Source organism: Carassius gibelio, chromosome A1 (assembly GCF_023724105.1).
Source record: "Carassius gibelio isolate Cgi1373 ecotype wild population from Czech Republic chromosome A1, carGib1.2-hapl.c, whole genome shotgun sequence".
NCBI lineage: Eukaryota > Metazoa > Chordata > Actinopteri > Cypriniformes > Cyprinidae > Carassius > Carassius gibelio.
This window is the reverse complement of record NC_068371.1, coordinates 1516192-1541615: the sequence shown is the minus strand read 5'-3', so window position 1 is coordinate 1541615 and position 25424 is coordinate 1516192. Positions and strand designations below refer to the sequence as shown.

The following is a 25424-nucleotide window of genomic DNA, read 5'->3' as shown; positions in this document are numbered from 1 at the left end:
CGAGTCCTACGATACCAAACATGCTAGGTTTTGCCTTATGGTTTGTGTAGCGTTGTCATTTAGCGCTTAAAAAACATCTGGCTATATCTTCGAAACCGCTTGTCTGATCGAGACGAAACCACCGTCAGAAGTTCGGAAACATAGGTCGATAGCTATATACCAATGCCCAAATGCCAAAATATTGATAGTAAGGGGTAGTAATATTCAATCAAAGTCAAGAGTCAGTCATTTTTTACGTGCTTTTTCATATAAACGTCTGTAACTCTGAAGTGAATTGAGATATTTTCACCAAAATTGACACACATATGTATGGGCTCACTCTGAGCACACATAAAAAAAATGGTGGGACTGAGCCTCTTGGTGGCGCTATAATAGAACGAAACATGAAATTCTCATTGACTTCAATACAGTTTTGTGAAATAAAATGCTATACTAAACAAATGCATTGGTGTAATATTACGAAACTCAGAATGTGCCAACAACACCATCCCCTGAAGGTACTCAAAATATTTTGAAACAGCGCCACCTAGTGGTCAAAAGTTATAAGTCAATTTACATAAAGGCTAATAACTTTTGAATAAATCTGGCTATTGACATGATACTGGTCTTCATAGACTCCTTGGGTCATGCCGAGAACATAGATATAAAGTTTTTCTTATTTGGCTGAACTTCCTGTCCGCCATTTTGATGAATGTTGAAAACCTACTTTTTCGAACTCCTCCTAGACCATTTGTCTGATTTTCACCAAATTTGACGTGGATCATCTTCAGACCATCCTGGCAAAATGTTATGGATTTCGTATCGATATACGAAACGGTTCTCATTTAGGGCATCAACGAACTGCTGGTAGGGTGCCAAAATGCATTTGAGGCTGTATCTCTGCAAAGCTTTGACATATTTGCACCAAACTTTGTATGTGTCATCGTCACCTCACACTGACCATTACAAACTAATTTGGTAACAGCGCCACCTATTGGTTACATGTGATAAGCTAATAATTCCTATTACTAGTGTTGTGTTTATAGTTTTCAAGCCATTTTGCCTAAAATAATCTTAAAACTGTCTTAATTACTCATTGCTGCCGTTCGTCTGAAGCTTGCTTCTGTAGTGCTTGGCCCCGTTATTGCTGCTTGCAGCTATATTTATTATTATTATTCTTCTTCTTCCACCCCAAGTCTATGGTAGCCCATAGAACCGATTGCGGGAAAGTTGTATAATTTGGCACACTAATAGAGGACTGTCTGAACATTAACCGTAGCAAATTTGAAGTCTCTAACTCAAACTCTCTAGCGCCACCAATTGTCTAAACTTTCAAAAACTTGATGCTAATAACTCTTGAACCGTAAGCCACAAAATGAAAATTCTTTTTTCCTGTGATTCCTTGGCTCATGCCGAGTCGAATGGACACCGAAATTCAAAAATCGCAAGGCTTAGTTTTTTCGCTATCGTCAATTGTTCGTAAAACCTACTTTTTCGAACTCGTCCTAGGCCGTTGCACCGATTGTCACGAAAATTGAATCAGATAATCTTCAGACCATGCTGGCAAAAAGTTATGGAATTCAAGTTGATTTCTCAAACCGTTTCCGAATAGCTCATGAACGAATTCTTCGAAAAGCACGCAAACGTGAACGTGAGGCTATATCTCCGCAACGGTTTGGCCTATTGAGACCAATCTTGGTGGGTCTTATAACAACCATTCCCTGGGACTACCTGCAGTGTTTCGGCGCTGTGCCCCCTAGTGGTCAGGAGATATGAAAAATGCATGTTTTTGCTCATAACTTCTGAACGGTTTTGCCAAAAATCACGAAAGTGGTGTCTTTAGATTCAGTGCATCATTCCGAGTCGAACGATACCGAATTTTCCCAATTCGGCCATTTTGGGCGTCGGCCATTTTGAATTTAGTTGTAAATTGCTGTATCTTAAGAATGAAGTTCCGTATCGTTTCGCAAATAATTACAAAAATGTCCGGCTCCATGCCCTGAATGTACACAAAAAAATTGGGGGCAGCGCCACCTTGTGGTCAATAGTTATAACGATTTTTCGAAAAATGCTAATAACTTTTGCATACATTAGCCTATTGTAACATAACTGATGTTGATAGATTCCTTGGGTCATGCCGAGAACACCGATACCCCATTTGTCAATTTTGGCAAAATTTCCTGTCCGCCATTTTGATTCATGTTGAAAACCTACTTTTTCGAACTCCTCCTAGACCGTTGCTCAGATTTTCACCAAATTTGATTTGGATCATCTTCAGACCATGCTGGCAAAAAGTTATGGAATTTGTGTCGATACACGTAACCGTTTTCAATTAGCGTACCAACGAATTTGCTGGAAAGATGCCAAACTGCATCTGAGGCTGTATTTCTGCAAAGGTTGGAGATATTTACACAAAACTTAATATGTGACATTGTCACATCACATTGACCACGCCACATCATTTTGGTCACAGCGCCACCTATTGGTCAAGAGTAATAAACCAATCAATAACCGCTAATTATTACATTTCCAATAATGCTAATAACTTTTGATTGCATTAGCCTATTATCATGAAACATGTCTCAAAATGTTCCTTGGGACATGCCGACAACATATATACCAATTATGTCATATTAAGCAAAACTTCCTGTCCGCCATTTTGATTCATGTTGAAAACCTTTTTTTTTAAACTCATCCTCAACCGTTTGTCTGATTTTCACCAAAATTGAATCAGATCATCTTCAGACCGTGCTGACAAAAAGTTATGGATTTCGTGTCAATAGACGAAACCGTTTTTGTACAGCGCTGCTTCAGATGTCAGGCATCTTCACAAAATGAGTCTGAGGCTATATCTCTGCAAAGCTTTGTTGTAATTAAGCCAAACTTGTGTGTGCCATTGTCTAACATGGAGAATAGGCTCACAGACACTCACACACAGAAATGAAATGGTTCAACTATTATATGAATAATCAATAAGCATGATTACACACACACACACACACACACACACACACAGAGAAGTACATGCCCACACATTTTGTTGTATGTAGATATTTGAAATAAATTATAGGTGACACACAACTCACAGAAAGACTTCTTTTCTTACATTTCTATGTCAGGTTTCATTGCATTCATATTCTGACATAATAGTAAACATTTGATATACATGTATGAATAAATTGTTGAACTTTCACTCAATGTGATCTTAAATGCTTGAACAGTAATATTAAATAATAGTAATATATATTTTTCTAGATGAATCAATCATCGAGACAATGAACTGTAATGTTTTAGTCTTTAGTGAGCCCATTAGTGGTCTTCCAGTGACATCTAGTGGTCGTAAATGCAATTTATCATACAACACTGTCTCTTTAACCTTTATAACTGTTATATGTTGTCTTAATTTCATTCCAAAGAAGCATACGCAATTTATGTATAATTTCACAGTCTAGATAATAGTACTGCACTGATTTTAAATAACCTAGATATGGCTGACAGTAAAAGAATAGAACAGAATTACAGACACACACAAACATGAAATGTTTAAACTACTATATTAATACTCAATAAGCATGCTTAAACCCACACACAGATGCACACATTTTGTTATATATATAGATAATTAAAATAAATGATGGGTGATAAAACCTATTGCAAGTCTTCTGTTTTTATGGGCTTCTATGTCATTTTTCAGGTTTCATTGCCATCATAATCTGGCATAATTATAAACATTAGATATATCTGTATGAATAAATTGGTAAACTTTGACTCAATGTGATCTGAAATGCTTGAACAGTAATATTAAATAATAGTAATATACATTTTTTCTACATGAATCCCTCAACAAGCCCATAAACTGTAATGTTTTAGTCTTTAGTGAGCTCATTAGTGGTCTTCCGGTGACATCTAGTGGTTATAATTGCAATTTTTTATTCAACACTGGGTTTTGAAGCTTTATAAATATTAGTGTTCTTTTTTACCTAATCTCTGTTAAATTTTGCATGATTGTTTAGAAAAAATACAGATCTAATGCATGTGTGATTATATTACCCCATTTTTTTTTGCAGTTTAATGCCATTCACAACAGAAATCTTTTGTTTTTTAGGCCTGTTTAACTGTTATAGCACCAGCTATTTTCTGATCTTAATGAAACTTTGCATGCTTGGTGGGTCATCTTTCACATGTTATAACCAAGTTTCATAAAGTTTTGAGTTTTTGTTTCAGTTTTATAGGCTTTAGGTTACATGTGGCCACGGCCCTTTCCTAAATGACCTCTTATAGCTAACCAAAGGACAAAATGCAACATATTTTTGAAAATTATTGATCTAGAGAGTCCAGAGAATATTATTGCAGTGGTTTGATCAAGACTGAACAAAAAAACAGGTGACCCAAAACATTCAAATTCGTGGACCAATTTTACGAAAAAGGCTATAACTCGGGAACAAAATGAGATATCTTCACCAAACTCAGAACTCATATGCATGAACAAAAACTTTAGTCAAATTATTATTATTTTTCCATATCTGCCACTTGGTGGCGCTACAGGATGAAAAAAAATCAAATGGCTATAACTAAGCAACCGTTGATCCAATCAACTTGAAAATTGATATGGCCCAATGTGGCACAAGTGCTCTATGAGGAATTTCACTTATCTTAAAAAACATGGCCGCCATTGGCCAAACAACTTTAAGCACCTATTTGACAAGGTTAATGGAAGTCGATCGGAACGAAACTCGGTGGGCATGTTCGACTCATTGCCCTAAAGGTCTGTAAGTATTTTGAAAGAAATTGCCCACAACATTGTCACCTCCCACAGAACACAACAAAGCGATTTGATTACAGCGCCACCTATTTTCCAAAAATGATAATGCATCATTTTACTGGAGTTTTACTGGCTGTTTCAATTACACTCTTCCAATAATTGCTTTTCTTACTCGTTGCATTTGGTCTGATGCTCCATGCCATGCTTAGCTCCTCGCTGTGGAACTTTTATTAACGATTTTCAGCCATTTCAATTACAATCATGCAATTATTAATTTCATTATTCATTGTTGCATTTGGTCTGATGCTACATATGCTTAGCTCCTGATGTTGCCGCTGCAATGCTTGGCCCCGTGATTGCTGCTTGCAGCTATATTTAGGGGCCAAGCACCGAAGGTGCGAAGGCACCTATTGTGTTTGTTGGCGTTATTAGGGGCCAAGCACCGAAGGTGCGTAGGCACCTATTGTTTTCGTTGGCGTTAGTATTATTCTTCTTCTTCTTCTTCTTCCGCCGCAAGTCTATGGCAGCCCATAGAACCGATTGCGGGAAAGTTGTATAATTTGGCACACTGATAGAGGACAGTCCCAACATTAACTATAGCAAATTTGAAGTCTCTAACTCCTACTCTCTAGCGCCACCACTTGTCCAAACTTTCAATGTTTGTATGCTAATAACTTTTTAACCGTAAGCCAGAAAATGGAAATTCTTTTTTCCTCTGAATCCTTGGCTCATGCCGAGTCGAATGGACACCAAAATTCAAAAATCGCAAGGTTTAGTTTTTTCGCTATTTTCAATTATTCGAAAAACCTACTTTTTCGAACTCGTCCTAGACGGTTAGTCCGATTGCCACGAAAATTGGCTCAGATCATCTTCAGACCATGCTGGCAAAAAGTTATGGAATTCAAGTTGATTCGTCCAACTGTTGTCGAATGACACGTAAACAAATTTGACGAAAAGCACGCAAACATGCACGTGAGGCTATATCCCGGCAACGGTTTGTCATATTGAGACCAAACTTGGCGTGTGTTATAACAAGCATGAACTGAGACTACCTGCAGTGTTTCAACACAGCGCCACCTAGTGGTCAGGAGATATGAAAAATGCATATTTTGGCTTATAACTACTGAATGGTTTGGCCAAAAATCACACAACTGGTCTCTTTAGATTCAGTGAGTCATGTCGAGTCAAATGATATCCAATTTTCCTGTGTCGGCCATTTTAGGCGTCGGCCATTTTGAATTATGATTTAAAATGCTGTATTTTTTGAACGCAGCATCGTATCGTTTCGCAAATAATTACAAAAATATTCGGCTCCATGCCCTGAAGGTACTCAAAAAGTTTGGTGGCAGCGCCACCTTGTGGCCAATAGTTATAATGAAATATCACATAAATGCTAATAACTTTTGAATAAATTAGTCTATTAAAATTAAAATGGTCTCGCTATATTCTGTGGGTCATGCCGAGAGTATTGATACCAATAATGTGAAAATTGGCCTTACTTCCTGTCCGCCATTTTGCTTAATGTTGAAAACCTACTTTTTCGAACTCCTCCTAGACCGTTAGCCCAATTTTCACCAAATTTGACGTGCATCATCTTCAGACCATGCTGGCAAAAAGTTATGGATTTTGTGTCGATATACGTAACGGTTCTCATTTAGCGCATCAACGAATTTGCTGGAAGGGTGCCAAAATGCATTTGAGGCTGTATCTCTGCAACACTTTGACATATTTGCACCAAACTTTGTATGTGTCATCGCCACCTCACACTGACCATGCCACATAAATTTGGTAACAGCGCCACCTATTGGTCAAGAGTAATAAACCATTCATTAACCATGAGTAATTACACTTTTTAAAATGCTAATAACTTTTTAATGCATTAGCCTATTTGAAGGAAACTGGGCTCAAAATATTCCCTGGCTTATGCCGATAACATAGATACCAAATATACCACGGTAAGCTGAACTTCCGGTCCGCCATTTTGATTTATGTTGAAAACATACTTTTTCGAACTCCTGATCAACCGTATGTCCGATTTTCACCAAATTCGAATCAAATGATCTTCAGGCTATACTGATTCAAAGTTATGGATTTTGAGTCGATAGACAAAACCGTTTTCGCATACCACATCGACGAATTTGAGGCACAATGAGAAAATGACACTTGAGGCTGTATCCCTGGAATGCTTTGGCATATTGACACCAAACTTTGTGTGTGTCATTGAAAAGACACACAGAGTACACCAAATTGATTTTATAACAGTGTCACCTATTGGTCAAGCTTGATAAACCAAGTAATCATGCTACTAGAGGTGGTATTGGTGTTTTTTTTTTTTGCCATTTCAAATACAATAATTCCAAAATTGCTGTTATTGCTCATTAATGTATTTGGTGTGATGCTTTATGCGATGCTTAGCTACTACATTTGCCGTTGGAGTGCTTGGCCCCGTAATTGCTGCTTGCAGCTATATTTATTATTCTTCCTCTTCTTCTTCCACCCCAAGTCTATGGTAGCCCATAGAACCGATTTCGGGAAAGTTGTATAATTTGGCACACTAATAGAGGACTGTCTGAACATTAACCGTAGCAAATTTGAAGTCTCTAACTCAAACTCTCTAGCGCCACCAATTGTCTAAACTTTCAAAAACTTGATGCTAATAACTCTTGAACCGTAAGCCACAAAATGAAAATTCTTTTTTCCTGTGATTCCTTGGCTCATGCCGAGTCGAATGGACACCGAAATTCAAAAATCGCAAGGTTTAGTTTTTTCGCTATCGTCAATTGTTCGTAAAACCTACTTTTTCGAACTCGTCCTAGGCCGTTGCACCGATTGTCACGAAAATTGAATCAGATAATCTTCAGACCATGCTGGCAAAAAGTTATGGAATTCAAGTTGATTTCTCAAACCGTTTCCGAATAGCTCATGAACGAATTCTTCGAAAAGCACGCAAACGTGAACGTGAGGCTATATCTCCGCAACGGTTTGGCCTATTGAGACCAATCTTGGTGGGTCTTATAACAACCATTCCCTGGGACTACCTGCAGTGTTTCGGCGCTGTGCCCCCTAGTGGTCAGGAGATATGAAAAATGCATGTTTTTGCTCATAACTTCTGAACGGTTTTGCCAAAAATCACAAAAGTGGTGTCTTTAGATTCAGTGCATCATTCCGAGTCGAATGATACCGAATTTTCCCAATTCGGCCATTTTGGGCGTCGGCCATTTTGAATTTAGTTGTAAATTGCTGTATCTTAAGAATGAAGTTCCGTATCGTTTCGCAAATAATTACAAAAATGTCCGGCTCCATGCCCTGAATGTACACAAAAAAATTGGGGGCAGCGCCACCTTGTGGTCAACAGTTATAACGATTTTTCGAAAAATGCTAATAACTTTTGCATACATTAGCCTATTGTAACAAAACTGATGTTGATAGATTCCTTGGGTCATGCCGAGAACACCGATACCCCATTTGTCAATTTTGGCAAAATTTCCTGTCCGCCATTTTGATTCATGTTGAAAACCTACTTTTTCGAACTCTTCCTAGACCGTTGCTCAGATTTTCACCAAATTTGATTTGGATCATCTTCAGACCATGCTGGCTAAAAGTTATGGAATTTGTGTCGATACACGTAACCGTTTTCAATTAGCGTACCAACGAATTTGCTGGAAAGATGCCAAACTGCATCTGAGGCTGTATCTCTGCAAAGGTTGGAGATATTTACACAAAACTTAATATGTGACATTGTCACATCACATTGACCACGCCACATCATTTTGGTCACAGCACCACCTATTGGTCAAGAGTAATAAACCAATCAATAACCGCTAATTATTACATTTCCAATAATGCTAATAACTTTTGATTGCATTAGCCTATTATCATGAAACATGTCTCAAAATGTTCCTTGGGACATGCCGACAACATACATACCAATTATGTCATATTAAGCAAAACTTCCTGTCCGCCATTTTGATTCATGTTGAAAACCTTTTTTTTTAAACTCATCCTCAACCGTTTGTCTGATTTTCACCAAAATTGAATCAGATCATCTTCAGACCGTGCTGACAAAAAGTTATGGATTTCGTGTCAATAGACGAAACCGTTTTTGTACAGCGCTGCTTCAGATGTCAGGCATCTTCACAAAATGAGTCTGAGGCTATATCTCTGCAAAGCTTTGTTGTAATTAAGCCAAACTTGTGTGTGCCATTGTCTAACATGGAGAATAGGCTCACAGACACTCACACACAGAAATGAAATGGTTCAACTATTATATGAATAATCAATAAGCATGATTATACACACACACACACACACAGAGAGAAGTACATGCCCACACATTTTGTTGTATGTAGATATTTGAAATAAATTATAGGTGACACACAACTCACAGAAAGACTTCTTTTCTTACATTTCTATGTCAGGTTTCATTGCATTCATATTATGACATAATAGTAAACATTTGATATACATGTATGAATAAATTGTTGAACTTTCACTCAATGTGATCTTAAATGCTTGAACAGTAATATTAAATAATAGTAATATATATTTTTCTAGATGAATCAATCATCGAGACAATGAACTGTAATGTTTTAGTCTTTAGTGAGCCCATTAGTGGTCTTCCAGTGACATCTAGTGGTCGTAAATGCAATTTATCATACAACACTGTCTCTTTAACCTTTATAACTGTTATATGTTGTCTTAATTTCATTCCAAAGAAGCATACGCAATTTATGTATAATTTCACAGTCTAGATAATAGTACTGCACTGATTTTAAATAACCTAGATATGGCTGACAGTAAAAGAATAGAACAGAATTACAGACACACACAAACATGAAATGTTTAAACTAGTATATTAATACTCAATAAGCATGAAACATAGGTCGATAGCCATATGTCAATGCCCAAATGCAAAAATATTGATAGTAAGGGGTAGTAATATTCAATCAAAGTCAAGAGTCAGTCAATTTTTATGTATTTTTTCATTTAAATGTCTATAACTCTGAAGTGCATTGATATATTTTCACCAAAATTGACACGCATATGTATGGGCTCACTCTGATGACACATAAAAAAAATGGTGGGACTGAGCCTCTTGGTGGCGCTATAATAGAACAAAACATGAAATTCCCATTGACTTGAATACACTTATGTGAAATAAAAGGCTATACTAAACAAATGCCATTGGTGTTATATTCCGAAACTCAGAATGTGCCAACAACACCATCCCCTGAAGGTACTCAAAATATCTAGTGGTCCTAGTGGTCAAAAGTTATAACTCAATTTACATAAAGGCTAATAACTATTGTATAAATCTGGCTATTGACATGACGCTGGTCTTAATAGATTCCTTGAGCCGAGAACATAGATACCAAGTTTTCCTTATTTGGCTGAACTTACTGTCCGCCATTTTGATTAATGTTGAAAACCTACTTTTTCGAACTCCTCCTAGACTGTTAGTAAGATTTTCACCAAATTTGACGTGGATCATCTTCAGACATTCCTGGCAAAATGTTATGTATTTCATGTCGATATACGAAACGGTTCTCATTTAGCGCATCAACGAATTTGCTGGAATGATGCCAACATTCATTTGAGGCTGTATCTCTGCAAAGCTTTGACATATTTGCACCAAACTTTGTATGTGTCATCGTCACCTCACACTGACCATTCCAAACTAATTTGGTAACAGCGCCACCTATTGGTTACACGTGATAAGCAAATAAATCCTATTACTAGTTGTTGTGTTTATTGTTTTCAAGCCATTTTGCCTAAAATAATCTTAAAACTGTCTTAATTACTCATTCCTGCCATTCGTCTGAAGCTTGCTTCTGTAGTGCTTGGCCCCGTTATTGCTGCTTGCAGCTATATTTAGGGGCCAAGCACCGAAGGTGCGAAGGCACCTATTGTGTTTGTTGGCGTTATTATTATTATTCTTCCTCTTCTTCCACCCCAAGTCTATGGTAGCCCATAGAACCGATTGCGGGAAAGTTGTATAATTTGGCACACTAATAGAGGACTGTCTGAACATTAACCGTAGCAAATTTGAAGTCTCTAACTCAAACTCTCTAGCGCCACCAATTGTCTAAACTTTCAAAAACTTGATGCTAATAACTCTTGAACCATAAGCCACAAAATGAAAATTCTTTTTTCCTGTGATTCCTTGGCTCATGCCGAGTCGAATGGACACCGAAATTCAAAAATCGCAAGGCTTAGTTTTTTCGCTATCGTCAATTGTTCGTAAAACCTACTTTTTCGAACTCGTCCTAGGCCGTTGCACCGATTGTCACGAAAATTGAATCAGATAATCTTCAGACCATGCTGGCAAAAAGTTATGGAATTCAAGTTGATTTCTCAAACCGTTTCCGAATAGCTCATGAACGAATTCTTCGAAAAGCACGCAAACGTGAACGTGAGGCTATATCTCCGCAACGGTTTGGCCTATTGAGACCAATCTTGGTGGGTCTTATAACAACCATTCCCTGGGACTACCTGCAGTGTTTCGGCGCTGTGCCCCCTAGTGGTCAGGAGATATGAAAAATGCATGTTTTTGCTCATAACTTCTGAACGGTTTTGCCAAAAATCACAAAAGTGGTGTCTTTAGATTCAGTGCATCATTCCGAGTCGAATGATACCGAATTTTCCCAATTCGGCCATTTTGGGCGTCGGCCATTTTGGATTTAGTTGTAAATTGCTGTATCTTAAGAATGAAGTTCCGTATCGTTTCGCAAATAATTACAAAAATGTCCGGCTCCATGCCCTGAATGTACACAAAAAAATTGGGGGCAGCGCCACCTTGTGGTCAATAGTTATGACGATTTTTCGAAAAATGCTAATAACTTTTGCATACATTAGCCTATTGTAACAAAGCTGATGTTGATAGATTCCTTGGGTCATGCCGAGAACACCGATACCCCATTTGTCAATTTTGGCAAAATTTCCTGTCCGCCATTTTGATTCATGTTGAAAACCTACTTTTTCGAACTCCTCCTAGACCGTTGCTCAGATTTTCACCAAATTTGATTTGGATCATCTTCAGACCATGCTGGCAAAAAGTTATGGAATTTGTGTCGATACACGTAACCGTTTTCAATTAGCGTACCAACGAATTTGCTGGAAAGATGCCAAACTGCATCTGAGGCTGTATCTCTGCAAAGGTTGGAGATATTTACACAAAACTTAATATGTGACATTGTCACATCACATTGACCACGCCACATCATTTTGGTCACAGCGCCACCTATTGGTCAAGAGTAATAAACCAATCAATAACCGCTAATTATTACATTTCCAATAATGCTAATAACTTTTGATTGCATTAGCCTATTATCATGAAACATGTCTCAAAATGTTCCTTGGGACATGCCGACAACATACATACCAATTATGTCATATTAAGCAAAACTTCCTGTCCACCATTTTGATTCATGTTGAAAACCTTTTTTTTTAAACTCATCCTCAACCGTTTGTCTGATTTTCACCAAAATTGAATCAGATCATCTTCAGACCGTGCTGACAAAAAGTTATGGATTTCGTGTCAATAGACGAAACCGTTTTTGTACAGCGCTGCTTCAGATGTCAGGCATCTTCACAAAATGAGTCTGAGGCTATATCTCTGCAAAGCTTTGTTGTAATTAAGCCAAACTTGTGTGTGCCATTGTCTAACATGGAGAATAGGCTCACAGACACTCACACACAGAAATGAAATGGTTCAACTATTATATGAATAATCAATAAGCATGATTGCACACACACACAGAGAGAGAAGTACATGCCCACACATTTTGTTGTATGTAGATATTTGAAATAAATTATAGGTGACACACAACTCACAGAAAGACTTCTTTTCTTACATTTCTATGTCAGGTTTCATTGCATTCATATTCTGACATAATAGTAAACATTTGATATACATGTATGAATAAATGGTTGAACTTTCACTCAATGTGATCTTAAATGCTTGAACAGTAATATTAAATAATAGTAATATATATTTTTCTAGATTAATCAATCATCGAGACAATGAACTGTAATGTTTTAGTCTTTAGTGAGCCCATTAGTGGTCTTCCAGTGACATCTAGTGGTCGTAAATGCAATTTATCATACAACACTGTCTCTTTAACCTTTATAACTGTTATATGTTGTCTTAATTTCATTCCAAAGAAGCATACGCAATTTATGTATAATTTCACAGTCTAGATAATAGTACTGCACTGATTTGAAATAACCTAGATATGGCTGACAGTAAAAGAATAGAACAGAATTACAGACACACACAAACATGAAATGTTTAAACTACTATATTAATACTCAATAAGCATGCTTAAACCCACACACAGATGCACACATTTTGTTATATATATAGATAATTAAAATAAATGATGGGTGATAAAACCTATTGCAAGTCTTCTGTTTTTATGGGCTTCTATGTCATTTTTCAGGTTTCATTGCAATCATAATCTGGCATAATTATAAACATTAGATATATCTGTATGAATAAATTGGTAAACTTTGACTCAATGTGATCTGAAATGCTTGAACAGTAATATTAAATAATAGTAATATACATTTTTTCTAGATGAATCCCTCAACAAGCCCATAAACTGTAATGTTTTAGTCTTTAGTGAGCTCATTAGTGGTCTTCCGGTGACATCTAGTGGTTATAATTGCAATTTTTTATTCAACACTGGGTTTTGAAGCTTTATAAATATTACAGTGTTCTTTTTTACCTAATCTCTGTTAAATTTTGCATGATTGTTTAGAAAAAATACAGATCTAATGCATGTGTGATTATATTACCCCCTTTTTTTTGCAGTTTAATGCCATTCACAACAGAAATCTTTTGTTTTTTAGGCCATTTTAACTGTTATAGCACCAGCTATTTTCTGATCTTAATGAAACTTTGCATGCTTGGTGGGTCATCTTTTACATGTTATAACCAAGTTTCATAAAGTTTTGAGTTTTTGTTTCAGTTTTATAGGCTTTAGGTTACATGTGGCCACGGCCCTTTCCTAAATGACCTCTTATAGCTAACCAAAGGACAAAATGCAACATATTTTTGAAAATTATTGATCTAGAGAGTCCAGAGAATATTATTGCAGTGGTTTGATCAAGACTGAACAAAAAACCAGGTGACCCAAAACATTCAAATTCGTGGACCAATTTTACGAAAAAGGCTATAACTCGGGAACAAAATGAGATATCTTCACCAAACTCAGAACTCATATGCATGAACAAAAACTTTAGTCAAATTATTATTTTTTTTTCCATATCTGCCACTTGGTGGCGCTACAGGATGAAAAAAAAAATCAAATGGCTATAACTAAGCAACCGTTGATCCAATCAACTTGAAAATTGATATGGCCCAATGTGGCACAAGTGCTCTATGAGGAATTTCACTTATCTTAAAAAACATGGCCGCCATTGGCCAAACAACTTTAAGCACCTATTTGACAAGGTTAATGGAAGTCGATCGGAACGAAACTCGGTGGGCATGTTCGACTCATTGCCCTAAAGGTCTGTAAGTATTTTGAAAGAAATTGCCCACAACATTGTCACCTCCCACAGAACACAACAAAGCGATTTGATTACAGCGCCACCTATTTTCCAAAAATGATAATGCATCATTTTACTGGAGTTTTACTGGCTGTTTCAATTACACTCTTCCAATAATTGCTTTTCTTACTCGTTGCATTTGGTCTGATGCTCCATGCCATGCTTAGCTCCTCGCTGTGGAACTTTTATTAACGATTTTCAGCCATTTCAATTACAATCATGCAATTATTAATTTCGTTATTCATTGTTGCATTTGGTCTGATGCTACATATGCTTAGCTCCTGATGTTGCCGCTGGAATGCTTGGCCCCGTGATTGCTGCTTGCAGCTATATTTATTCTTCCTCTTCTTCTTCCACCCCAAGTCTATGGTAGCCCATAGAACCGATTGCGGGAAAGTTGTATAATTTGGCACACTAATAGAGGACTGTCTGAACATTAACCGTAGCAAATTTGAAGTCTCTAACTCAAACTCTCTAGCGCCACCAATTGTCTAAACTTTCAAAAACTTGATGCTAATAACTCTTGAACCGTAAGCCACAAAATGAAAATTCTTTTTTCCTGTGATTCCTTGGCTCATGCCGAGTCGAATGGACACCGAAATTCAAAAATCGCAAGGTTTAGTTTTTTCGCTATCGTCAATTGTTCGTAAAACCTACTTTTTCGAACTCGTCCTAGGCCGTTGCACCCATTGTCACGAAAATTGAATCAGATAATCTTCAGACCATGCTGGCAAAAAGTTATGGAATTCAAGTTGATTTCTCAAACCGTTTCCGAATAGCTCATGAACGAATTCTTCGAAAAGCACGCAAACGTGAACGTGAGGCTATATCTCCGCAACGGTTTGGCCTATTGAGACCAATCTTGGTGGGTCTTATAACAACCATTCCCTGGGACTACCTGCAGTGTTTCGGCGCTGTGCCCCCTAGTGGTCAGGAGATATGAAAAATGCATGTTTTTGCTCATAACTTCTGAACGGTTTTGCCAAAAATCACAAAAGTGGTGTCTTTAGATTCAGTGAATCATTCCGAGTCGAATGATACCGAATTTTCCCAATTCGGCCATTTTGGGCGTCGGCCATTTTGAATTTAGTTGTAAATTGCTGTATCTTAAGAATGAAGTTCTGTATCGTTTCGCAAATAATTACAAAAATGTCCGGCTCCATGCCCTGAATGTACACAAAAAAATTGGGGGCAGCGCCACCTTGTGGTCAATAGTTATAACGATTTTTCGAAAAATGCTAATAACTTTTGCATACATTAGCCTATTGTAACAAAACTGATGTTGATAGATTCCTTGGGTCATGCCGAGAACACTGATACCCCATTTGTCAATTTTGGCAAAATTTTTTGTCCGCCATTTTGATTCATGTTGAAAACCTACTTTTTCGAACTCCTCCTAGACCGTTGCTCAGATTTTCACCAAATTTGATTTGGATCATCTTCAGACCATGCTGGCAAAAAGTTATGGAATTTGTGTCGATACACGTAACCGGTTTCAATTAGCGTACCAACAAATTTGCTGGAAAGATGCCAAACTGCATCTGAGGCTGTATCTCTGCAAAGGTTGGAGATATTTACACAAAACTTAATATGTGACATTGTCACATCACATTGACCAAGCCACATCATTTTGGTCACAGCGCCACCTATTGGTCAAGAGTAATAAACCAATCAATAACCGCTAATTATTACATTTCCAATAATGCTAATAACTTTTGATTGCATTAGCCTATTATCATGAAACATGTCTCAAAATGTTCCTTGGGACATGCCGACAACATACATACCAATTATGTCATATTAAGCAAAACTTCCTGTCCGCCATTTTGATTCATGTTGAAAACCTTTTTTTTTAAACTCATCCTCAACCGTTTGTCTGATTTTCACCAAAATTGAATCAGATCATCTTCAGACCGTGCTGACAAAAAGTTATGGATTTCGTGTCAATAGACGAAACCGTTTTTGTACAGCGCTGCTTCAGATGTCAGGCATCTTCACAAAATGAGTCTGAGGCTCTATCTCTGCATATACACACACACACACACACAGAGAGAGAAGTACATGCCCACACATTTTGTTGTATGTAGATATTTGAAATAAATTATAGGTGACACACAACTCACAGAAAGACTTCTTTTCTTACATTTCTATGTCAGGTTTCATTGCATTCTTATTCTGACATAATAGTAAACATTTGATATACATGTATGAATAAATTGTTGAACTTTCACTCAATGTGATCTTAAATGCTTGAACAGTAATATTAAATAATAGTAATATATATTTTTCTAGATGAATCAATCATCGAGACAATGAACTGTAATGTTTTAGTCTTTAGTGAGCCCATTAGTGGTCTTCCAGTGACATCTAGTGGTCGTAAATGCAATTTATCATACAACACTGTCTCTTTAACCTTTATAACTGTTATATGTTGTCTTAATTTCATTCCAAAGAAGCATACGCAATTTATGTATAATTTCACAGTCTAGATAATAGTACTGCACTGATTTTAAATAACCTAGATATGGCTGACAGTAAAAGAATAGAACAGAATTACAGACACACACAAACATGAAATGTTTAAACTACTATATTAATACTCAATAAGCATGCTTAAACCCACACACAGATGCACACATTTTGTTATATATATAGATAATTAAAATAAATGATGGGTGATAAAACCTATTGCAAGTCTTCTGTTTTTATGGGCTTCTATGTCATTTTTCAGGTTTCATTGCAATCATAATCTGGCATAATTATAAACATTAGATATATCTGTATGAATAAATTGGTAAACTTTGACTCAATGTGATCTGAAATGCTTGAACAGTAATATTAAATAATAGTAATATACATTTTTTCTAGATGAATCCCTCAACAAGCCCATAAACTGTAATGTTTTAGTCTTTAGTGAGCTCATTAGTGGTCTTCCGGTGACATCTAGTGGTTATAATTGCAATTTTTTATTCAACACTGGGTTTTGAAGCTTTATAAATATTACAGTGTTCTTTTTTTACCTAATCTCTGTTAAATTTTGCATGATTGTTTAGAAAAAATACAGATCTAATGCATGTGTGATTATATTACCCCTTTTTTTTTGCAGTTTAATGCCATTCACAACAGAAATCTTTAGTTTTTTAGGCCATTTTAACTGTTATAGCACCAGCTATTTTCTGATCTTAATGAAACTTTGCATGCTTGGTGGGTCATCTTTCACATGTTATAACCAAGTTTCATAAAGTTTTGAGTTTTTGTTTCAGTTTTATAGGCTTTAGGTTACATGTGGCCACGGCCCTTTCCTAAATGACCTCTTATAGCTAACCAAAGGGCAAAATGCAACATATTTTTGAAAATTATTGATCTAGAGAGTCCAGAGAATATTATTGCAGTGGTTTGATCAAGACTGAACAAAAAACCAGGTGACCCAAAACATTCAAATTCGTGGACCAATTTTACGAAAAAGGCTATAACTCGGGAACAAAATGAGATATCTTCACCAAACTCAGAACTCATATGCATGAACAAAAACTTTAGTCAAATTATTATTATTTTTTCCATATCTGCCACTTGGTGGCGCTACAGGATGAAAAAAAATCAAATGGCTATAACTAAGCAACCGTTGATCCAATCAACTTGAAAATTGATATGGCCCAATGTGGCACAAGTGCTCTATGAGCAATTTCACTTATCTTAAAAAACATGGCCGCCGTTGGCCAAACAACTTTAAGCACCTATTTGACAAGGTTAATGGAAGTCGATCGGAACGAAACTCGGTGGGCATGTTCGACTCATTGCCCTAAAGGTCTGTAAGTATTTTGAAAGAAATTGCCCACAACATTGTCACCTCCCACAGAACACAACAAAGCGATTTGATTACAGCGCCACCTATTTTCCAAAAATGATAATGCATCATTTTACTGGAGTTTTACTGGCTGTTTCAATTACACTCTTCCAATAATTGCTTTTCTTAGTCGTTGCATTTGGTCTGATGCTCCATGCCATGCTTAGCTCCTCGCTGTGGAACTTTTATTAACGATTTCAGCCATTTCAATTACAATCATGCAATTATTAATTTCATTATTCATTGTTGCATTTGGTCTGATGCTACATATGCTTAGCTCCTGATGTTGCCGCTGGAATGCTTGGCCCCGTGATTGCTGCTTGCAGCTATATTTAGGGGCCAAGCACCGAAGGTGCGTAGGCACCTATTGTAATCGTTGGCGTTATTATTAGGGGCCAAGCACCGAAGGTGCGAAGGCACCTATTGTGTTCGTTGGCGTTATTATTAGGGGCCAAGCACCGAAGGTGCGAGGCACCTATTGTTTCTGTTGGCGTTATTATTATTCTGCTTCTTCTTCTTCTTCTTCTTCTTCCGCCGCAAGTCTATGGCAGCCCATAGAACCGATTGCGGGAAAGTTGTATAATTTGGCACACTGATAGAGGACAGTCCCAACATTAACTATAGCAAATTTGAAGTCTCTAACTCCAACTCTCTAGCGCCACCACTTGTCCAAACTTTCAATGTTTATATGCTAATAACTTTTGAACCGTAAGCCAGAAAATGGAAATTCTTTTTTCCTCTGAATCCTTGGCTTAAGCCAAGTCGAATGAATCCCGAAATTCAAAAATCGCAAGGTTTAGTTTTTTCGTTATTTTCAATTATTCGAAAAACCTACTTTTTCGAACTCGTCCTAGACGGTTAGTCCGATTGCCACGAAAATTGTCTCAGATCATCTTCTGACCAGGCCGGCAAAAAGTTATGGAATTCAAGTTGATTCGTCCAACCGTTGTCGAATGACACGTAAACAAATTTGACGAAAAGCACGCAAAAATGCACGTGAGGCTATATCTCGGCAACGGTTTGGCATATTGAGGCCAAACTTGGTGTGTGTTATAAAAAGCATGAACTGAGACGACCTGCAGTGTTTCGACACAGCGCCACCTAGTGGTCAGGAGATATGAAAAATGCATATTTTGGCTTATAACTTCTGAATGGTTTGGCCAAAAATCACACAACTGGTCTCTTTAGATTCAGTGAGTCATGTCGAGTCGAATGATATCCAATTTTCCTGTGTCGGCCATTTTAGGCGTCGGCCATTTTGAATTATATTTTAAAATGCTGTATTTTTTGAACGCAGCATCGTATCGTTTCGCAAATAATTACAAAAATATTCGGCTCCATGCCCTGAAGGTACTCAAAAAGTTTGGTGGCAGCGCCACCTTGTGGCCAATAGTTATAATGAAATATCACATAAATGCTAATAACTTTTGAATAAATTAGTCTATTAAAATTAAAATGGTCTCACTATATTCTGTGGGTCATGCCGAGAGTATTGATACCAATAATGTGAAAATTGGCCATACTTCCTGTCCGCCATTTTGCTTAATGTTGAAAACCTACTTTTTCGAACTCCTCCTAGACCGTTAGCCCAATTTTCACCAAATTTGACGTGAATCATCTTCAAACCATGCTGGCAAAAAGTTATGGATTTCGTGTCGATATACGTAACGGTTCTCATTTAGCGCATCAACGAATTTGCTGGAAGGGTGCCAAAATGCATTTGAGGCTGTATCTCTGCAACACTTTGACATATTTGCACCAAACTTTGTATGTGTCATCGCCACCTCACACTGACCATGCCACATAAATTTGGTAACAGCGCCACCTATTGGTCAAGAGTAATAAACCATTCATTAACCATGAGTAATTACACTTTTTAAAATGCTAATAACTTTTTATTGCATTAGCCTATTTGAAGGAAACTGGGCTCAAAATATTCCCTGGCTTATGCCGATAACATAGATACCAAATATACCACAGTAAGCTGAACTTCCGGTCCGCCATTTTGATTTATGTTGAAAACATACTTTTTCGAACTCCTCATCAACCGTATGTTCGATTTTCACCAAATTCGAATCAAATGATCTTCAGACTATACTGATTCAAAGTTATGGATTTTGAGTCGATAGACAAAACCGTTTTCGCATACCACATCGACGAATTTGAGGCACAATGAGAAAATGACACTTGAGGCTGCATCCCTGGAATGCTTTGGCATATTGACACCAAACTTTGTGTGTGTCATTGAAAAGTCACACAGAGTACACCAAATTGATTTTATAACAGTGCCACCTATTGGTCAAGCTTGATAAGCCAAGTAATCATGCTACTAGAGGTGGTATTGTTTTTTTTTTTTTTTTTGCCATTTCAAATACAATAATTCCAAAATTGCAGTTATTGCTCATTAATGTATTTGGTGTGATGCTTCATGCGATGCTTAGCTCCTACATTTGCCGTTGGAGTGCTTGGCCCCGTAATTGCTGCTTGCAGCTATATTTATTATTATTATTCTTCTTCTTCCACCCCAAGTCTATGGTAGCCCATAGAACCGATTGCGGGAAAGTTGTATAATTTGGCACACTAATAGAGGACTGTCTGAACATTAACCGTAGCAAATTTGAAGTCTCTAACTCAAACTCTCTAGCGCCACCAATTGTCTAAACTTTCAAAAACTTGATGCTAATAACTCTTGAACCGTAAGCCACAAAATGAAAATTCTTTTTTCCTCTGATTCCTTGGCTCATGCCGAGTCGAATGGACACCGAAATTCAAAAATCGCAAGGCTTAGTTTTTTCGCTATCGTCAATTGTTCGTAAAACCTACTTTTTCGAACTCGTCCTAGGCCGTTGCACCGATTGTCACGAAAATTGAATCAGATAATCTTCAGACCATGCTGGCAAAAAGTTATGGAATTCAAGTTGATTTCTCAAACCGTTTCCGAATAGCTCATGAACGAATTCTTCGAAAAGCACGCAAACATGAACGTGAGGCTATATCTCCGCAACGGTTTGGCCTATTGAGACCAATCTTGGTGGGTCTTATAACAACCATTCCCTGGGACTACCTGCAGTGTTTCGGCGCTGTGCCCCCTAGTGGTCAGGAGATATGAAAAATGCATGTTTTTGCTCATAACTTCTGAACGGTTTTGCCAAAAATCACAAAAGTGGTGTCTTTAGATTCAGTGCATCATTCCGAGTCGAATGATACCAAATTTTACCAATTCGGCCATTTTGGGCGTCGGCCATTTTGAATTTAGTTGTAAATTGCTGTATCTTAAGAATGAAGTTCCGTATCGTTTCGCAAATAATTACAAAAATGTCCGGCTCCATGCCCTGAATGTACACAAAAAAATTGGGGGCAGCGCCACCTTGTGGTCAATAGTTATAACGATTTTTCGAAAAATGCTAATAACTTTTGCATACATTAGCCTATTGTAACAAAGCTGATGTTGATAGATTCCTTGGGTCATGCCGAGAACACAGATACCCCATTTGTCAATTTTGACAAAATTTCCTGTCCGCCATTTTGATTCATGTTGAAAACCTACTTTTTCGAACTCCTCCTAGACCGTTGCTCAGATTTTCACCAAATTTGATTTGGATCATCTTCAGACCATGCTGGCAAAAAGTTATGGAATTTGTGTCGATACACGTAACCGTTTTCAATTAGCGTACCAACGAATTTGCTGGAAAGATGCCAAACTGCATCTGAGGCTGTATCTCTGCAAAGGTTGGAGATATTTACACAAAACTTAATATGTGACATTGTCACATCACATTGACCACGCCACATCATTTTGGTCACAGCGCCACCTATTGGTCAAGAGTAATAAACCAATCAATAACCGCTAATTATTACATTTCCAATAATGCTAATAACTTTTGATTGCATTAGCCTATTATCATGAAACATGTCTCAACATGTTCCTTGGGACATGCCGACAACATACATACCAATTATGTCATATTAAGCAAAACTTCCTGTCCGCCATTTTGATTCATGTTGAAAACCTTTTTTTTTAAACTCATCCTCAACCGTTTGTCTGATTTTCACCAAAATTGAATCAGATCATCTTCAGACCGTGCTGACAAAAAGTTATGGATTTCGTGTCAATAGACGAAACCGTTTTTGTACAGCGCTGCTTCAGATGTCAGGCATCTTCACAAAATGAGTCTGAGGCTATATCTCTGCAAAGCTTTGTTGTAATTAAGCCAAACTCGTGTGTGCCATTGTCTAACATGGAGAATAGGCTCACAGACACTCACACACAGAAATGAAATGGTTCAACTATTATATGAATAATCAATAAGCATGATTACACACACACACACACACACACAGAGAAGTACATGCCCACACATTTTGTTGTATGTAGATATTTGAAATAAATTATAGGTGACACACAACTCACAGAAAGACTTCTTTTCTTACATTTCTATGTCAGGTTTCATTGCATTCATATTCTGACATAATAGTAAACATTTGATATACATGTATGAATAAATTGTTGAACTTTCACTCAATGTGATCTTAAATGCTTGAACAGTAATATTAAATAATAGTAATATATATTTTTCTAGATGAATCAATCATCGAGACAATGAACTGTAATGTTTTAGTCTTTAGTGAGCCCATTAGTGGTCTTCCAGTGACATCTAGTGGTCGTAAATGCAATTTATCATACAACACTGTCTCTTTAACCTTTATAACTGTTATATGTTGTCTTAATTTCATTCCAAAGAAGCATACGCAATTTATGTATAATTTCACAGTCTAGATAATAGTACTGCACTGATTTTAAATAACCTAGATATGGCTGACAGTAAAAGAATAGAACAGAATTACAGACACACACAAACATGAAATGTTTAAACTACTATATTAATACTCAATAAGCATGCTTAAACCCACACACAGATGCATATATATTTTGTTATATATATAGATAATTAAAATAAATGATGGGTGATAAAACCTATTGCAAGTCTTCTGTTTTTATGGGCTTCTATGTCATTTTTCAGGTTTCATTGCAATCATAATCTGGCATAATTATAAACATTAGATATATCTGTATGAATAAATTGGTAAACTTTGACTTAATGTGATCTGAAATGCTTGAACAGTAATATTAAATAATAGTAATATACATTTTTTCTAGATGAATCCCTCAACAAGCCCATAAACTGTAATGTTTTAGTCTTTAGTGAGCTCATTAGTGGTCTTCCGGTGACATCTAGTGGTTATAATTGCAATTTTTCATTCAACACTGGGTTTTGAAGCTTTATAAATATTACAGTGTTCTTTTTTTACCTAATCTCTGTTAAATTTTGCATGATTGTTTAGAAAAAATACAGATCTAATGCATGTGTGATTATATTACCCCTTTTTTTTTGCAGTTTAATGCCATTCACAACAGAAATCTTTTGTTTTTTAGGCCATTTTAACTGTTATAGCACCAGCTATTTTCTGATCTTAATGAAACTTTGCATGCTTGGTGGGTCATCTTTCACATGTTATAACCAAGTTTCATAAAGTTTTGAGTTTTTGTTTCAGTTTTATAGGCTTTAGGTTACATGTGGCCACGGCACTTTCCTAAATGACCTCTTATAGCTAACCAAAGGACAAAATGCAACATATTTTGGAAAATTATTGATCTAGAGAGTCAAGAGAATATTATTGCAGTGGTTTGATCAAGACTGAACAAAAAACCAGGTGACCCAAAACATTCAAATTCGTGGACCAATTTTACGAAAAAGGCTATAACTCGGGAACAAAATGAGATATCTTCACCAAACTCAGAACTCATATGCATGAACGAAAACTTTGGTCAAATTATTATTTTTTTCTTCCATATCTGCCACTTGGTGGCGCTACAGGATGAAAAAAAATCAAATGGCTATAACTAAGCAACCATTGATCCAATCAACTTGAAAATTGATATGGCCCAATGTGGCACAAGTGCTCTATGAGGAATTTCACTTATCTTAAAAAACATGGCCGCCATTGGCCAAACAACTTTAAGCACCTATTTGACAAGGTTAATGGAAGTCCATCGGAACGAAACTCGGTGGGCATGTTCGACTCATTGCCCTAAAGGTCTGTAAGTATTTTGAAAGAAATTGCCCACAACATTGTCACCTCCCACAGAACACAACAAAGCGATTTGATTACAGCGCCACCTATTTTCCAAAAATGATAATGCATCATTTTACTGGAGTTTTACTGGCTGTTTCCATTACACTCTTCCAATAATTGCTTTTCTTACTCGTTGCATTTGGTCTGATGCTCCATGCCATGCTTAGCTCCTCGCTGTGGAACTTTTATTAACGATTTTCAGCCATTTCAATTACAATCATGCAATTATTAATTTCATTATTCATTGTTGCATTTGGTCTGATGCTACATATGCTTAGCTCCTGATGTTGCCGCTGGAATGCTTGGCCCCGTGATTGCTGCTTGCAGCTATATTTAGGGGCCAAGCACCGAAGGTGCGTAGGCACCTATTGTTTTCGTTGGCGTTATTATTATTCTTCTTCTTCTTCTTCTTCTTCCGCCGCAAGTCTATGGCAGCCCATAGAACCGTTTGCGGGAAAGTTGTATAATTTGGCACACTGATAGAGGACAGTCCCAACATTAACTATAGCAAATTTGAAGCCTCTAACTCCTACTCTCTAGCGCCACCACTTGTCCAAACTTTCAATGTTTGTATGCTAATAACTTTTGAACCGTAAGCCAGAAAATGGAAATTCTTTTTTCCTCTGAATCCTTGGCTCAGGCCAAGTCGAATGAACCCTAAAATTCAAAAATCGCAAGGTTTAGTTTTTTCGCTATTTTCAATTATTTGAAAAACCTACTTTTTCGAACTCGTCCTAGACAGTTAGTCCGATTGCCACGAAAATTGGCTCAGATCATCTTCAGACCATGCTGGCAAAAAGTTATGGAATTCAAGTTGATTCGTCCAACTGTTGTCGAATGACACGTAAACAAATTTGACGAAAAGCACGCAAACATGCACGTGAGGCTATATCCCGGCAACGGTTTGTCATATTGAGACCAAACTTGGCGTGTGTTATAACAAGCATGAACTGAGACTACCTGCTGTGTTTCGACACAGCGCCACCTAGTGGTCAGGAGATATGAAAAATGCATATTTTGGCTTATAACTACTGAATGGTTTGGCCAAAAATCACACAACTGGTCTCTTTAGATTCAGTGAGTCATGTCGAGTCGAATGATATCCAATTTTCCTGTGTCGGCCATTTTAGGCGTCGGCCATTTTGAATT

General features: G+C 37.1%; 2 long non-coding RNA genes across 2 annotated transcripts in view; one reads left to right on the top strand and one right to left on the bottom strand.

Annotated features, from left to right (window-relative positions):
- The window catches only part of LOC127949547 (uncharacterized), a 157701-nt gene that overhangs the window by 105273 nt on the left and 27004 nt on the right, over positions 1–25424 (top strand). The window lies entirely within an intron of this gene.
- Positions 17597–25424, bottom strand: part of LOC127949511 (uncharacterized) — a 32195-nt gene continuing 24367 nt past the window's right edge. The window contains exon 3 of the long non-coding RNA XR_008152306.1: positions 17597–18971. This is a non-coding gene — a long non-coding RNA (uncharacterized LOC127949511). The remainder of the gene's footprint in view (positions 18972–25424) is intronic.